Here is a 17,626-nt window from a genome sequence, read left to right on the forward strand (position 1 = left end):
ACGACTGAATGGGTGTTAGCCAAGTAATATACATTAGTGATCCCAGACTGGCTTGAGTAAGAGACATCTGGGGAGCTTTTTAATAATTCAGACTCCTAGGCCCCCAGCCCAGATCTTCTGAGTCTAAAATTCTGGGAGTGGGGCAGGAAGCTGTATTGGGAAAAGCTTTCCAGATGATTTCAGTGCAAAGTTAGGTGTGGGGAGGTCCAACTCGTCTACTTTTCAAGAGAAATCTGGTGAGCAAATACTTGTGTTTTCTTCTGAGGCATGCCTGACTTTGAGGAGCGTCTGTTCATGCATTCATTCATTGATACATTCATTTAGGCAGCTGACATTGAGTGTCTGGTGTGCCAGATGCAGCTGTAGGCAGAGCACTGCAGGCAGAATTTGGTGGAGTATTCTATCCTCGGGGAGTGTATAGCCTGTGGGGGAGACAAGAACACCAACAATTATAATAACATTTGAAAGGTGGGGTGTTGGAGATACTCATTGAGGGCTACTGCCTTTGGCATCAATTCCTCTGCCAGTGTTATGGGCTTATTTACACTTTTTATGTGTATTTGAACAGGAAAGGACCTTAGCAAGTATCTCAGTCACCCCTTATTCTTACACAGGGAACAGCTGGTGCCTAGAGAGACTAAGGCCACCAGGTGAGCTATCTTTTGTTGATGCTGAGGGAGGGGGCTAGGGTAAGGAAGGTTTACTTCTGGAAAAACTGTATCAAGAAACCCCATATGGAGCATGGTATATCTGGGCTCTGGAGGTGCACACAGACATAGCATCAGTCATGTGACTGAGGGTGACTCTCAGATTTGCAGATTTCTGGTCTGCAATATTAGGATAATATACCCACTTTGCTGCAGCTTGTTAGGACTGGCGATATCATATGCTTGGCCCATGCTAACTGCTCAATTAATGCTAGTTTTTCTTCTTCATTTAATTTGATCTTTTAAGTGAGGACAGCATTTTTTGGGCCCCGGTTTTCTGAGCTTTCCTTCTAGCTGGGGGTTGCCTTAGTTCCCACTTAAAGGCTGATTTCAGGGTGCCAAGTTTCAGGAATTACAGGAGAACATTTGCTACCCCTTCCTTACGCTGGGCCTGGCCTGGCCTGGCCTTGGGGAGTCCAGCCCCCCCTTGAACCTTTTAACTCAATATTCCCTGTACAGCCCCATTCAAATTGCTGGAGCACTCTGCCTTATTTCTCAGTCAGGTTCCTTCATCCAAGCCTCTGTCCTTCCGCTCGCTCCATATTAAACTCCTGTCAACATTTTTTCCCAATGAAGTTCTTCCTCCCCCGGCACAGTCCCCAGTCTCCAGCTGGCTTCTCTAGCCAGGGACACAATTGGATTGCGATTGTGAGCATTTCCTGGAGATCAGGTCCCTGGAGAGCTATAACAGTCCAGGAGTGTTTCTGGCCACCTATTCCTGTGGTTCGTGGAGGCTGTGCGGCCAGCACACACTCACACCCGCAGAGCTGGGGAGCACGCATGCGTGCCCGCAGCTTTCAGGGAGGCCAGCCTTTGTATTGCATTACCTATGTCACTAGTTTCTGGCTGCCAGTTTGAATTTCTTAAACGGATTTTCTGATTACAGGCTCTGGAGGGGTCCCTACCCCCGGGCCCCCCCTCACTGTACGTAATTGGGCACGGAGCCCTTGTGGGGTGGATTTGGGTAATGGCTAGGCTGCATTCCTCCCATTCTTTTCTCACAGGAAAAAGTGCCTGGAAATAACCCTCTGTGGGGATTGCTTACAGGAGGAGGGGCTGGCTTCAGCCACCGGCCTTCACATTTGGTCCCTCTTGGCCCTCTCCAGCCTTTCCCTACCATTTCCCCTTGAGGCAGATGCTACCAGCTGGGTAGGCACAGGGGTTGCAAGTGCCCCTCAGTGGGTTTAAGGACCTGACCAGCTTGGCCACCTGCTTCCCACCCTTGCTTGTTTGGATTATGGCCCCATTCCTTGGGACTTCCTCCATAACCGCAAATACTGAACAGAATAGGGCAGTAATACATGAATTTTCCCTTCCTTTCTCCTTTCTTCCTTTCCTTTTTTAAATTTTTTATTTAAATAAAACCAATATTTGGAATTGAAAAGTAGAAGACCAACAATCGAATGTAAGTGAATTGCCTTGCAAATGGGATGTCCTGCTGGATTTGGGTGTGAGTCATAGCAGGGAATCTCTCCCTGGGGAGTCAGATCCGATTGGAAAGTGTATGCAAGAAGTTTCTCTTTCTGTTTTCGAAGGCACCAGCTCTCTTTCACAGTTTACAAAAAGGCAGCTGCCACCTAATGTCGCTCAGCACCTGGCCATCAGGAGGCCACTGTGGGGTCAGGTCTTCTAGTTGTCCACGTGGCCCACTCAGCTCCTCCCTTGCCTGCCTGGCCTCTACTGTAGCATTTGGCCTGGGGGCCATGGTGGCCCCCTCCTTCTGGAAGGTGCTTTGGTGGTCATCCTGTCCTTTGACACTCCTGCCTTCTTTGGTGAGAAGCCTCTTCCCTGGAGGGCTCCTAAGAGAGGACCTGGCTCCTAAGTCTCCATGATGGACACAATGAAATGTGAATTGAAAGTTAGGGCTGCTGGTGTGGCAGCCTCCAGCCTGGAGGCCCCCAGAGCCTCCTCCTTATCTCATACACATCAGAAGATAGGGACTCTGAGACCATCACACTGAGAGACAGAGCAGCAGAGGGCCACACAAGGGAAGGGTAGGTTATGGGCTGTGTCTGCTCAGTGAGGAGGGTTCAACTTCCTTTTATAGTGTACGCATGTGGGTGTTGGGGTGGTGGTACAGGGTGTGCCTTCATTGAAGTCCCCCCAACTCAGCAGACTGATTTGTGACAAAACCTTTACCTCGTGCCTACCCGCCATGGGACTCCTAAAAGGCCCTGAGCGAAGGAGACATTTCCTGCGCACCACTCATCATTATCTGGTTTGGGATTGTGCTTGCTATTACAGGGTCAGGAGTGGCTGGGCATTTTAAAAACAATACTCATTGTATGAATAATTTTGTACAAGAGTACAAAGCAAAGGAATAGGGGAAAAAGATGCCTCACAAACCTGCCAGCATGACAAATCAACTTGCCACTTTCTGTGATGTCTTCAGTCTGTATTTACTTGCAAACACAATTTTCACATGGTTATTGTCATAATGTAGATAGAATTTTGTATTCTATTTGCTTTTTTCAATATTCTACCACAGCCACATAATAATCACAATTAGACTTTTAAATGTCTATACAATAATCAAGTACTTATCCATTTTCCCATTGTTGAACATTTAGCTTGTTCACACTTTTTAAACTTACCTTACAGGTACTGCATTAATATACACCAATATATTATATTAGTAATATATGTGTGTATATATTAGTAATATGTATGTGTGTGTATATGTCTTTCTTTTTCTCTCATTTTTTCTTTCTCCCCCATTTGTATTATTTTCTTAGGATGAGATAAGAAGCCAGACATTCATCCTAGAGTATGGGAGATCTCATTCTGGATTGTTAAATACCAGCCAGAAGTCAGATGCCTGAGAACAGCCACAGGAGTAGCTCAGATCTTGGTATAAGTCTGTCCTTACAAACTACCTGGGAATGAGTTAGGCTGCAGAGCCTCTGTTTGAAAGGCTGGTAACCTAGGCGCTGGCTGGGTAGTTCAGTTGCTGGAGCATTCTCCCTATATACTAAGGTTGCAGGTTCGATTCCTAGTCAGGGCACATACAAGAATCAGCCAATGAATGCATAAATAAGTGGAACAACAAATCGATGTTTCTCCCTTTCACTCTCCCTCCCTCCCTCTGTCTCTCAAATAGATACATTTTTTTAAAAAGGCCGACTCTACATTTTTGCTGTGGCTCAGGCTCTGAAGCCTGCTGGCCTGGGTATGTAGATTTTGACTGTATAGTTTAAGTCATTCACGATTTCCCTAGGTGCACTCCCCCATCTGACTCCATTCAAAACAAGAAAAATAGATCTGGCTCTCATCCTCAGGGATGTTATGGTCTGAAATGACCACATGCTCACCCGTTCAATTACGTTCAACCAGACTTTATGCAAAGCTGCAAACTCAGATGAGTGAACTGAGTCAGGGTGGTGGGCCTGTGGCAGATCAAAGCCATGTGCCCCATCTGAGGACCTACCTGCTGTTTGGGTCCAGCTCATTGTTGCCACACCAGAATGTGAGCCTGGTATTGCTAGATCTTCCAATTTTTGAGGGAAGCTTGAACACCTGATTTTGGGGTAGAATATTCTGTTTTTAATTGTTGGTGACTAATTTTAAAAAGTTTAAAATATGGTGGAGACCAAACAAAGCATATCTGTGTTTAGGGTGCCCGGTTTGTGGCCCTTGCTTTATGTATCATGGGTAAATTGACATGCCAGGCATTTTGGGGTGTAGAAGGAACATAGAGCTGTAAAGGTAACAAAAATTATGTAGAGAGAAATGACTTGCACACAGAATCACAGCCTGAAGTGCTATATGCTTGGTGACACGAGTGAGACAGACGGCAAGCTGCTCTGGAAATGAATGCTTGGGTGGGGACAGGTGATTCTGTTCTGAGGATTTAGGAAGTCATCACGAGAAGGCCACTCCTGCAGTTAGAACTAACTGAGACATTTTGAAGTACTTAGTCTCTGTACACCCTTCCAGTCAGTGATGAGACTGGGTGTCTGTCTGTTTGACTGTCTCAAGCAAGAGTCCAATCTTCATTTTCTAGTTCCTTTGGCAAGTCCTTTGAGAAGAGCTAGGCTTCTGATGAGAAAGGGTTGAAGCATGGAGTTGGAACTGGGGAAATTGGTTAGGTGGGTGCTGAGTAAATGGCCTTTCCTCCATTTTCCCATCTGTGCAGTGAGGAAAATTGTCCCCTATGAGCACTTAGAAGTATTTATTGTAGGCACATTGGAGGCAGAGTTGCCAGGGCTCATCCTTCCCTTCGTCTCTCCTCTGAGGGCTGTAGAGAAGATAAAGGTGTTTTGAACTCCTCAAGTAAGAGAAGGGGCTTGAAGATGCCAGCACTGCTCCACTGTTTCCCCAGATGACAGCCATGACGAATGAGCCTAGAGATACTTAAGAAATATGACTTGCTAGGGAAATAAACACCCTGTGTTATTTATTATTTATTAGAAAACAAAGCTTTCCTCAGCTGGGAGGTTTCAGATCACTGACAATGTCAGCTTCAATTTTCCTTTGTTAATAACATGTCGATGTCCTTCCCAGATTGTGTCAGGAGCATCAAGATGTTAGTCTGGGTGCGCCTTTGGCATGTGAGGACTACACAAAGAGGAAGGGGAATGGTATTGAAGAATTGAAACATTGTGCAGTGTCTGGGCCCAGATCTTTTTTCTTAATCGTTCATTTTTTGTTATATATTTTTTCACTGCCATTTATTCCCACTGATACCCTCTTCTACCCCTACCCACTGCCCTTCCCCCCACAATGGGCCCAGATATCAAGAACAACAGTAAAGAACAGAGGCCTTCTTGGTGCTGGGCACTCTGCCAGGGGCTTTATTTACATTCTCTCAGGTAATGCCCTCCAGGATTGGGGAGAGTGAGGGGCAGCAGGTGGGGACCCCCTTTGCTCAGGAGGAAAGGTGTTGATGGAGATGTTCACTGTCTTCTGATGGGGTAGACTCTTGGATTTTAGAATCAAGGTGAGACTTGGGCTTTGCTGCTAAGAGTCCAGTGTAATCCATGGGCTAACAGCATCCTGGAGGAAGTGACAGTGGGTCAGTAGTGGTGGAAGGGGTGAGATACTAGGCTAGGCTAGTTGGGAGGGCTTTCTGGAGGAGAAGGGCCTGGAGCGAGGGCCCCAGCTGAGGTGAAGTCTGGCTGACTTGAAGGCCACCCCATTTTGACCTTATGTAACTACGTTACTGGTAAGGACAATAATACCCTTGCAGTATTGAGTATGAATTCTCCCCACTGAGCTTCATGGCAAGCAGGTGAGGGTGTGGAGAGCAGATTTCATTAGTTTCACTTAATTTACATAAGTGTGGTTGAGTTTAAGAACTGGAATTTTGAAGGTTGACAAATCTGGATTTAAGCATAGCTTTCTGAACTTGACTGGTCTATTTAACCTCTGGACCCCAGTTTCTCCATCTGGAATATGGTGGGGGACTAATACTGCATAGGATGTTCTGTAAGGGATAAAGCCTAAAATTGTCCTTGGCACATAGTAGACACTGCATCACTAATAGTAGCTGCTATTGTTAGTGCAGACTAAGAAACTGGGGTCTAGAGACATTGTGTCTTGCACAAAGTTGCAAAGCTGGTAAAGGAAACAACCAGGGCTTGAACCAAGGCCTCCCGACTTTTTATGGTCTTTGTCCTCCCTGATCAGGTGGACGCTTGTCAGACAGCAAGAAGGCAGGCCCTGCAGCCATCCAGGATGCATTTATGCCTCAATTGTAAGTTATGGGCTATGTCCCTGCATTAGGTATGATTATAGGGTGTACTGCTGACAGAGCAGTACACCCTGTTATAAACGATTAGTGAAAACGTGCCAGGGCTTTTGTTCACCAAGCAACTCCATTGTGTTTTTCTCCTCTTCCTCACCCCTCCCTTTATCTTCTAAAAAAAAAAAAAGAAGAAGAAGAAGAAGAAATGGAAAAGATGAAGGGCTGTCAGCACACGATCATAACATGGGCCCCAGGAGTTGGCGGCTTTTCAGTGCGTGCAGAGACGTCCCTCCCCTTCCTGCTTTCCTCAAATTCTTGCTTTCCTAAGTCTAATTAAGATCTGTGAGTACCCCTAAAAGCAGGGAGCTCTCTGCTTCCCTGTCTCTCTTTGGCTCTTTCTCTGTAGTTCTGTTACCAGCCTCCTCTGTCCTGTGAATGCCTCATATAGGAACTATTCAGGTGGCCATCCAGTCCAACTGCTGTTTGTGGGTAGAGCCACCTTTCTCTAACTCTCCTCAGGTGCTGTCACACTCCTGCCCCAGAACCTTCAGCAATTCCCTGTTACTTTCCTCCAGTCCGTGCTTCTAAGTGTAGAATGCAAGGCTCTCAAAAATCTGACCTCAGCCTACCTTTGCTTTGCTATCCCCCACTGCTCTTTGTATAAAGCATATACATCCACCGCTCTGGCCAACATAATATTTTTTGAACCCGTCTGGAAATTACCTGCCTTTGGTCTTGTGCTTCCTTTTGCTTGAAAAGCCCTCACCCATGTGGAATTAGGCCCATTCTTCAGGGATTAGCTGAAGTGCCAACCCTTCTGTAAACCACATCTTGCTCAAGAACATGCTCCTCTTTCACCTGGCACACAACAGATATGGAATTAATGTATAATTTGCTCAAGGATGCTCTGCTTGTCACTGTGCACATCTCTTCCAGGGCCTCCTCAGAGTTTTGCTGTCTGTCCCCCTTCTTCCACAAGCTGTGGAGTGTATTTACTCCTTAATTGCATATGATCTAACTTCTTAGGCATTTTTCTTTTTAAGTGTAAAGTTGTCTTACTTTTGCCATTGTTGTCTGTTCAGTTTATGAGTCCTAGAGGCTAAGGTGGTAGGAAGGTGTAGTAGAAAGAGCACTAGACGTGGAGTAGGAGCTGTGAGTTCTACTCCCAGTGCCGCCTCTGACCAATCACGGGTTGGGGCAAGTAAGGAGTTCTTTTCTGGGCCTCATTTTCCCATTTGTAGAGCAATGGGTTGTACTATGTAATGTCTAGGATTTGTGGATGGGATTTTTAAAAAGTTGTGTTGAGATATAATTCATATACCATAAAATTCTGCCATTGTTATGGGCTGAGTTCTGTGCCCCTTACCCCAATTTACATGATGAAGGCCTAACCCCTTGTACCTCAAAATGTGACTGTTTGGAAATAGAGTCTTCAAAAAGGCAGTTAAGGTTAAATGGGGTCATTGTGGGGGCCCTAATCCAGTATGACTAGTCCTTTAAGAGGAGATTAGCACACAGACGTACAAAAGAAGGACCATGTGAAGACACAGGGAGAAAAGAGCTATTTATAAGCCCAGGAGAGAAGCCTCAGAATGAAACCAAACCTGCCAACATCTTGATCTTGGAGTTCTAGCCTCCAGAATCATAAGAAGATAAATTTCTGTTGTTAAGCCACCCAGTCTGTGGGACTTAGCTATGGCATTTCTAGCAAACTAGTACGCTCATTTCATATACAACTTGGTAGTTTGCTATGGTCACAGAGTTGTATAACCATTAGCATAATCTATTTTTGAACATTTTATTAGTCCCGAAAGAAACCCCATACCCATTAGCAGTCACTCCTCATTTCCCCCCAATCCTCACTCCATCTCCAACCCTGAGCAACCACTAATCTGTATTCTGTTTTTATGGACTTATCTATTCTGGACATTTCTTATAAGTGGGATTGCACAGTATGGGGTCTTTTGTGAATGACTACTTTTGCTTAGCAGAATGTTTTCAATGTTCATCTATGTTGTAGCATATGCCAGTGCTTCATTCCTTTTTATTGATGACTAATAATTCATTTTGTGGGCATGCCACCTTTGTTTATCCAGTCATCACTTGATGGATATTTGGGTTATTTCAATTTTGGGGGCTATTATGAATAATGCTGCAATGAAGATTTGTGTACAAGTTTCTGTGTAGACATGTTATCATTTCTGTTGGTTATATAACCAGGAGAGGAGTTGCTGGGTCATGTGATAACTCTATATTTAACTTATTGAGTAACCACCAAACTTTTCCAAGTGGCCGTACCATATTACATTCTCATTAGCAATATATATAAAGGATTCCAGTTTATCCACACCTTTGTCAACACTTGTTATTATCTGTCTTTTTGTAGCCATCCTTGTGGATATGAAATGGTATCTCATTGTGGGTTTGATTTGTATTTCTCTATTGAGGAATAATGTCGAGCATCTGTTCATGTACTTATTTGCCATTTGTATATCTTCTTTGGAGAAATATTAATATTCTTTGCCTATTTTAAAAATTGAGTTATTTGTCTTTTAATTATTGACTTGTAAGAGTTCTTTATATATTCTGTACATAACCTCCTTATCAGATATATGCTCTGCAAATATTTTCTCATGTGTTATGGAATATCTTTTCATTTTCTTGGTGGTATTATTTATAGCATGAAAGTTTTTAATTTTAATGAAGTCTGAGCTATCTAATTTTTCTTGTATATTTTTGTGGCTATTAAGTGATTTCTTTCGAGTTAATTTTTATGTATGGCGTGAGGTATGGGTACAACTTCAGTTTTTGTGTGTGGATATGTGCATGTCCAGCACCATTTATTGAAATGGCTGGGATATTAAAGGTCACTTGGAGTAGCCCGTCATCTGAGGAGGAGGTGTGGACAACTAGTGTGGAGTCTGGGTTGGGGAAAATGCTCTTGGTTGCCTTTCCCTTTTCTCATGCAATAGCACCAACATGCAGCCCCCTTGACAGTCTTTTGTATTGAGATTATGTAATTCTGCCCTTGTTTAACTTGCTCTTCACAACTTCCAGAATGGTGTTTTGTGTGTTTGGATGCTAAATAATTGATTCTGGTGATGGTGAAGGTCAGGACAAGAGGATGTAGGCTTCTGTCATAGCAAGGGTGTTCCTGGCTTGTGAAACATGCTAGATCCAATAGCAGAGAAGTTATCAACTTGCCTACCTGAAGAGGTATTTGATGCCCGAGTTTGAGTCCAGTTGATAGGGGCATTGCAGGCCCTTGATTGGGCTAGGGAGGAGATGATAGTGACAGCTGAGAACAGAGGTGATGGAAATTTGCAGGAAAAAAAGGTAAGAGGATATTTTCAACATTTTGGCTCATTTAATCCAATTCTGCTTTCAGGCCTAAGGAGAACCATTTCCTTTCCTCTCAGCATCTTTTCAGCAGAGCTAAGAAGACCCCTGGGTAGATTAGGTAGATTAAGGGATGTTCGTGAGTCAAGTTATAGTTATACCAGGCTCTACAGTTACATGTTCCCCTTCTCTACCAGACTTCAAAGCACCATCTTCTCCACCATGAGAGCTGAGGCAGATGTGGAAGCCCCTCATAACCTGCTGGGTAAGACTGCCAGTGGGAAGGCAGTGGGGACCTCAGACGACATAGACCTTCTACTTCCTCCCACTGTTGACAGGATGGGAATGGGTAGTCACTGGTAAATCTCTCAGGTAGGGCCCCAATTCTCTTCTCCAGGCTCATCCCCATCCTCTTCGATGGTCCCTGGCTCCAGTCACTGCAGACCATGGCCATGCTTGTTTGTCCCCTTCACCTCTACATCTCTAGCATGTGGAAACTGCCTGGCTCTATGAGCCATTGTTGAATGCATGGATGAATGAATGCTTTTCCACCTTGAGATCAACCTGTTCCTTTTACCTCATTCCGCATTGCCCTTTGGTTGCCTTCCAAAGCCTATTGACCATTTAAGGTCCAGCTTAAATATCTTGTCCATAAAGCCTTGCTACTCCTTGCCCCCATAATTGAATATGGTGATTTTTTTCTCTTTTTAATCTTGTATTCATTGTGTTTTTACCTCTGTTTTGCTGCTTCCCATGTTCTGCCCTAAGATAAAATACTGTGTGATGTCTAAATCCCAGAATTGAAACAGAGGGCATGAGACAGGGAACATACTTTTTTTATTTTGTATTTTACTGCCTTTCTCCTCCCTTCCACTCACCACACCTAGCATGCATGGTGTTTTACAGATGTTTACCACTCAACAAAGTCCACTTAACGACTCTGCCTAGGTTACTGATGGTCCATGCTGGGTCTCTGGCCCCCAGGATAGTGTTCTGCCTACAGCTTTATGCTGCCTAGAGGATTTTCCTGGGTTTTGCATCCTGAAGAAGGAAGTATCTGGGAGAGACAGATGTCAGTGTGTGGTGTTCCCTATCCATTGTGTATAATTTACATATCTTTGTGCAGGGAATATCAACACAAATGTATTACTAAGGTATACTTGACTCCTGGCAGGAAGAATTGGAGTAGATAACACATCAGTGGTAATCCCTTGCTCTGCCCTGGAGGATACAGAAAATCTCTGGTGTGAGTTGCTGCCTGTGAGTATTAGAGACTCACCTGCTATGTTGAGGTGGCGGCTGGATTTCTTTCTGCAGTTGATTAGGCAGCTCTTCTCTGTTCTCTGTTTTTTGCAGTCCTCCCACCCCCAAAGGTGGGACGAGTAGGGTAAGAGGCTGTAGACAGTGAGGACCACTTACAATGCTGAGCTACAGAGGGCCTTTGGGGAAGACAGACTGGCAGGGAGGCTCAGGCTCAGGTGCCCAGTCCCTAATGAAGGAAAAGGGAAGGAGGAAGTGATGGTGACTCTCTGTACTGATACCAGCTTTCTATTTCCCAGTGCCTACCCTCCCTCCCTCCTCCCTCCCTCTTCCCTCCCTCCCTCTCCCCTCCCTCCCTCCCTCCCTCCCTTCCTTCCTTCCTTCCTCATCATCATTTTTTAAACAGATTTTATTTATTTATTTTTAGAGAGAGGGGAAAGGAGGGAGAAAGAGAGGGAGAGAAATATCCTTGTGCGAGAGAAACATCGATTGGTTGCTGCTCGCACACCCCCAATCTGGGACCTGGCCCACAACCCAGGCGTGTGCCCTGACTGGGAATCGACATTTCGGTTTGCAGGCCAGCGCTCAATCCACTGAGCCATACCAGCTAGGTCCCGAGTGCACTTTTGTATAGATTTTCACTTTTGAGTCTCAGAGTATTCCTGGGGAATGTTTTTACCTCTTTTTTCAGCCATAGGGTGTGCAGAGCAGAAAGGAAAGTGATTTGTTCCTGAAGTTAGTAGCAGGGACAGGAGGGCAGTCACACCCTGTGGGACGCAGCATTGGTTAGGAAGCCAGCCATACCTTGCACACAGTGGACATTTGATGCATGTTTGTCCAGTAAATGAAGAGCAGGCACTCAAATAGTTGAGATGAAAGTTGATTTGCGTTTTCTGGACTTTAATCCCAACTCACTCCAATGTCCTTCAGTATTTGACTCAGTCTCTTCTCTTTCCTTTAGGGCTAGCCACTGTCCCTGGCCCTTGCACAGCCCCAGCCTGAAGAATGACATACAGAGGTTTCTGGATAAGGTGATGCAGAGTGTTTGTCCTGTGAGTCAAAGTAGCAGGTCAGCAAATACTTAACTATAAAACCCTCATCCTTGGCTTGAGGCAGATATTGCTAAGTGAAAACAGCACTCTTTCTTTGCATCTCACTTAATCTTTTTCTACATAGCACTCCAGCTTACCACCACTGAAGGGCCACATGGCATTTGGGATGTCAAGTAGGCTTTATCTTGGTTATAGTAGAAAGAGCATTTGTCTGAGGGTCGGAAGACCTAGTTTGGAACCCTGGCCTCTCCATTCTGCTTTGTGATATTGGAATAATCCCTTCACATTTTGGAGACTTGAACTTAATGGTTTCTCAGGTCCCTTATAGTTCTGAAATTCTAGGATTCTGTGGTTCTCTTGGTGGGAAGGGAGAGACTCATCATCGTGTGGCCTGGCCACAGAGGGGTAGGATTAACCTCCAGGGTCAGCAAGCTTACAGAGCTCAGGAAATGCCTCTCTGTGATCCGTATTTGGTCCAGAGACAGGTGGTGGAGCCTGGAGGAGGGGAAGTGCACTCACAGTCCTGGGGCTGGGGGAAGGGAGGCCTAACTCAGCTGCCCTTGCTTCTGATGGAATGAAGGTCTTCAGATCCCAGAGCTCACTGCATTTAGATCTTAGCAAAGAAGCTGCACCCTGTGAGTTAACCACTCCAGGTCGAGTACTTGGCCACTAACCCATCATCACTCTCTCTCTTGGTGGGGGTGAGGAGAGCTGTCAGTGGGGAGTTGACTGGCAATCAGGGTTTACTAACTTCTCAGTAAACTTTTATGAGATGCCAGTTCCTTGTACAGATACTGCTCTTTGGACTTACATCGTACCCTCCAGCAAATGATTTCCTATGAGTCATCATTCCCCTGTGCTCTCTTGTTTGGTGGGGGTGTCGAGAAATATTTAAAGTATCAGTGAGCCAGTTCCTTTGTCACCACTGCAAAGCCAGGTGAGGGTCATGAAGCATTTCCTCCCATTGCACAGAAGGAGATAGATACTGAGGCCCAGAGAGAGTCACTGGCAAAGTTGTGACTGCTGACTGTTTGGAGGGAGGTGCCTCTGGGTGAGAGCTCTTAAGGCTGTGTGTGAGCCTTGGTCAATCCATGTGTATTGTGAGCCGCTGTGAGATTAGCCACTGAACAGAGGTTTTATTTATCATGGCGCCCAGAACTCCCATCCTGCTGCCTGCTAGAATCCACTGTCATCAGTGGTGTTGCTGTGCTCCCAGGGGCATTGTAAATTTCCTACGTAATCTGTGTGTCTGTCGTGTTTGAACAGGCTCGCACCAGGCTCAGCTTTTCCCAGGTGTGGCCAGAGGCTTCATATCACAGGGCTGGCAGGGAAGTGCGGTGCCTGAGTGTGTTACCACCCTGACGTCTGACTTCGGTCACTTGTAATATAGCAGAAGGTGTAAGTTGGCATTCATGGCTCCTCCTGACTAAAATGGTTGAAATGAGGATCTAATGTGGGCAAGGCACAGGATTTTAATAATATCCAAGCAGTGTTAAGTAGTGTAAGCCTAATGTAGATGGAATTTTTTTCATTAACTTCAATTTGGTGAACATTTATATTTTAATTTGTAATGTGCTTAGTTCTTGAAAGCAATCACACTGCTTTCTTTAAACAAATGTACCCTATTTTGTACTTTTCACTAATTTGGTAAGTATTTCTTATTACTGATTAATGAGGTTTTACTAAGAATAGGATCAAAGCACCATACTGTCTAGAGCTGGAAGGTTCCTAAGAGATTACCTCATGTTCTTCATTTTAGAGATACAAAAAACATTAGGTACACACTCACGGATGATCAGTAATTTCTTTTACAGGAATAGCTTTGTCCCTTAAGATGAAAGGGCTACAGGAATGAAAAAATGGAGAGAAATGGAAAAATTTTCTAACCTTTTATTGAAGTATAACAGATAGATATGAAATACTAGCATTCAATGAACTTTTGTAAAGTGACTGCATTATGGGGCCAGTACCCAGATTAAGAAACTGAATTTTACCAATGCCCCAGAAGTTATTTCCTTCATACCCCTGGTCAAGGGCCCCAGGGAGCTCCAGGGTACAGGGAAGAGCAGCCTCAGGAGGCAGCTGTCATGTTACATGTAATACACCAGAAAGCCCTAATAGCATAGATGTGTTTTTGAATTTCACATCAGTGGAATCATGCAATATGTGCTCTTTTGTGTCCGGCTTCAACGCTTTCCCCCTTGAGGTTCATCCATGTTGCTACAAGTGGCTATAGTTGTGAATTTTCACTGTTGTAGTATTCCACTGCGGGACTATACCACAATTGATTTAGCCTTTCGACTATTGATGGACATTTTAGTAGTTTCCAGATTTTGGTTATTTTTAAATAGTACTTCCCCTTCTATGAATATTCTGGTATCCAAACCCATCTCTATTGGTTTATTGGGAAGAGTGGAATCACTGAGACAGAGTCTGTGGGCAAACCCCACTTTCGGCGTTGTTACCAGTTTCCCACAGTGATTGTGTCAGTCTGTATTTTCAGCAGCAGTGATGAGAGATCTGGTTGGCCCATGTTTATCTGGGTGCTTGGAATTTTCTGTTGTTTTTATTTTTGCCATTCTGGTGGATGTGTAGGGGTATTTACCATGGCTTTTATTTGATGTCACTGATAACCAGTGAAGTTGAACACTAGGAAGGGGATTTTGAACACAGACTGGGGTTCTTAGCTTTTGTATCAAGGAAATTACTCTATGCCAGCCAATGGGGACCAAGAGAGACTAGGATATACAGGGTCCAGCACAAATAATGCCCCCTTATTATTACAAAATCTTTTATTACAAAATAAAAGCATGTAATAAGCATGTGATAATTATATGCTTATTACAAAGTCATAAGTATGGAATTCTATAACATAATAATATCACACTCAAGACATTTGACATACCATATGATATTTTAGGTGAAATGTTCAAATTAAAACTATAAATTATTACACCCATATTATTACCCTACCAACCACACTCAAGCAGGCATTACTTCTGCCGAACCCTATATTTCAGGCATGGGAAGTAAACATACAACTGTAGTGTAATGTTGTTTAGCTTAGAGTAGAAGCAGCTGCAACCCCTTGAGTTTGGGGTTATAGCTCATGTGCTTTTGCACCTGCCTTCCCTTTTGGTAGTTAGGAGAGTGCTGGGCATGTATGTGTTCAGTGAAGAGGAGTGCTGGGATAGACCCACAGTTCAGCGACAGAAGGATGATAGAGATGGGTCAGGGTAGATGTAGGGGCAAGGAATCCACAGTGGGCTGGGTTTTGGGTGCTCACAGGCCTCCGATGGCTCCCAGTCCAACAGCTGGTGCCTAAGTGCTGTGAGCATGGCCCCCATGGTCTCTTCTGCAAGCTTGGGATGGCTGGGTTGGTGAGCTACTGGGGATGGATGTGATTGCAAGAGGCTAAGTGATTCTCCTCCAGGGTCCTCCTGGGTGATGATCCTGGAGGAGTGTACCTTATACAGGACCTACAGAGTCCCCACTTGCTCCCTGGGCCCATCCACTGGCTCCTTTGGGAGGTCTGGGCCTGATTTTTCAGAGTGAGGTCCCTTGGATGGAGTGAAGTGATCAGGATTTGCAGGCCTTTGTGGATAAAGACAAGACTGGGGTGATTCCCTCTGTATGGCCCTAGGGAGCTCTAGGGTTTCAGGGAAGAGCAGCCCCAGCAGGCAGCTGTCATGTCACACACACAATGCACCAAAAAGTGCTATAGAGGCCCAGGTTTGGGAGACTCCACAACACGATTTAGCCCAGCCCCTTGCAAGGCAGGGCTAGTATCAACCATCCTTAGCAGAGAACCATTCACTCTTTCATCCTCAGAAAAAAATCTCACCCCTCTACATAGCACCATCTCCTTCCAGATGCTTCAAAACAGTTTAGTTGATAAGGTCTTCATAATATTCCCCCCCTGCCCCGTTTCTTTATGCCTCTTCAATTCAAAACCAAGAGAAGAGCCAGCATGTGTGCATTTCCAATATGCATGGGCCAGGTGCTTCAAGGGCACTGAATGGACCAGCTCCGGGCCCTGCCTGAAGTTGCTCTGCATCCAGCACAAAGGCAGAACACGTGTACACAAATACAGAATCTGGGCCAGGGTACAAGAGTATCTGAGGGCCAGGAGGACAGGTGCCAAGGCAGGGGGAGGGCATAGCTACTTTGACTTTTTCCCCTCTCTATCCCCCCTCCCCTGCATCTTTCTGGTCTCTTTCTGTCTAGAAATCATTACTACTTACTCGCAAAGTGCTACATCCATTCTCTTTACTGATGGATGTCTCAAGAGAGGTTATAGGGATTGGGGAGAACTGGATTCTGGGTGAGGAGGATTTGTTAACTCTCAGCTCTCTTCTCAGGCCAGGCCCTGTCCTTCAGGAAGCCAAAGCAACTCCCATCCTTCCTTCTCTGTGTGTCTCTATCAGTAAAGCACTTGTTAAGCAAATGAGTAAGATGTGATGTTCATTGCTGGGCCGCCTCCTTCCCTGGCCAGCAGTAGGCTGGCATGCAGATGGATGAGCTCAGGTTTGGACATTACTCAGGAGGAAGGTAGTAGAGAAATATAAGGTGGTGATCTCATGTGGTATTAAATGGAGCTGGGAACGTGAAGTGTGTGTACACTTATCTTCTTTTCATTTCTCTCCTCATTTCAGACCACTGGCAGCAGTCTGCCTGGATGGGAGTCTCTACAGGATGTAGTCAGAGAAGAGAAAACTGGCTCCATTTTCACCTGCTCATGAGTTTTCACTGACCATTCCAGTTCTAGATTTGGAGCATTGGAGAGGGATGAAGGCCCTCAACACTCAGACTGCCTTGTCTTCTGTAAAGTGCTTTGTCTTCTTCCTTAGTGAACAGACGCTACTCTGTTTTAATCCCTCTGTGGTTAGGGACAGGTTGACCTCATGGGTGGAGGAAGCTCTGGTGGACTTGGCACTCTCTTCGAGGTGATGTGGGAGAAGACCCTGCTCCAGGAAGTCGGGGCACAAAGGGAGTTCCTATGGTCCAGTGGAAAGACCTTTTGCCTATAAATGAGAAGCTCTGATTTCTAGTTCTGGTTCAGACATTAATTAGTTTGATGTCCTTGGAAAAGTTCCTTATCCCCCCATATCATAGTTTTCTCACATGTCACATGGTGATATGCATACCTGCCCTCCCTATCACCAGAGTAGTGACAAGGACTCTGTGAGTTAACAGTGTGACAGCCTAGGGAAATAAAAAGTACTGTTCATGAATAATATGATATAATTGTTAATAATAAATACTATAAACACTCAGAGCCATAGGTGTCAGTGAGGATGTCGGTAATTACAGCTGGAAAGGGATGTAGATCCAAGGGCTGGGGTCATGCAATGCCCTGCCCGGCATTCGTGAGGCACTTCCACGTCCATTATCTTGCCAGAGGAGGCTGAGGCACGACAGTAAGTCTGAAGGCAGATTTGAGCAATATTTGAAGGAGGGAAGAAGGTGACTATGTTAGACATTATTATGGTGGGTAGGTGACCTCCCATTGGCCAGAAGCAATTGTATAGGAAGGTGCAGTGCTGGAGGTGAAGGATTGGGGGAGCCTTGGATGTGCTCAG

General features: G+C 45.1%; 1 protein-coding gene across 2 annotated transcripts in view; it reads left to right on the top strand.

Moving 5' to 3' along the window:
* Positions 1–17,626, top strand: part of TSPAN9 (tetraspanin 9) — a 210,358-nt gene that overhangs the window by 64,111 nt on the left and 128,621 nt on the right. The window contains exon 2 of one of the 2 annotated variants that reach the window (XM_045199745.3): positions 11,954–12,061. The exons of the other annotated variant lie outside the window; for it this stretch is intronic. The gene's annotated coding sequence lies outside the window, so the exon portion shown is untranslated. The remainder of the gene's footprint in view (positions 1–11,953; positions 12,062–17,626) is intronic. 2 annotated transcript variants of the gene reach the window in all.

Source organism: Desmodus rotundus, chromosome 3 (assembly GCF_022682495.2).
Source record: "Desmodus rotundus isolate HL8 chromosome 3, HLdesRot8A.1, whole genome shotgun sequence".
NCBI classification, from domain to species: Eukaryota; Metazoa; Chordata; class Mammalia; order Chiroptera; family Phyllostomidae; genus Desmodus; species Desmodus rotundus.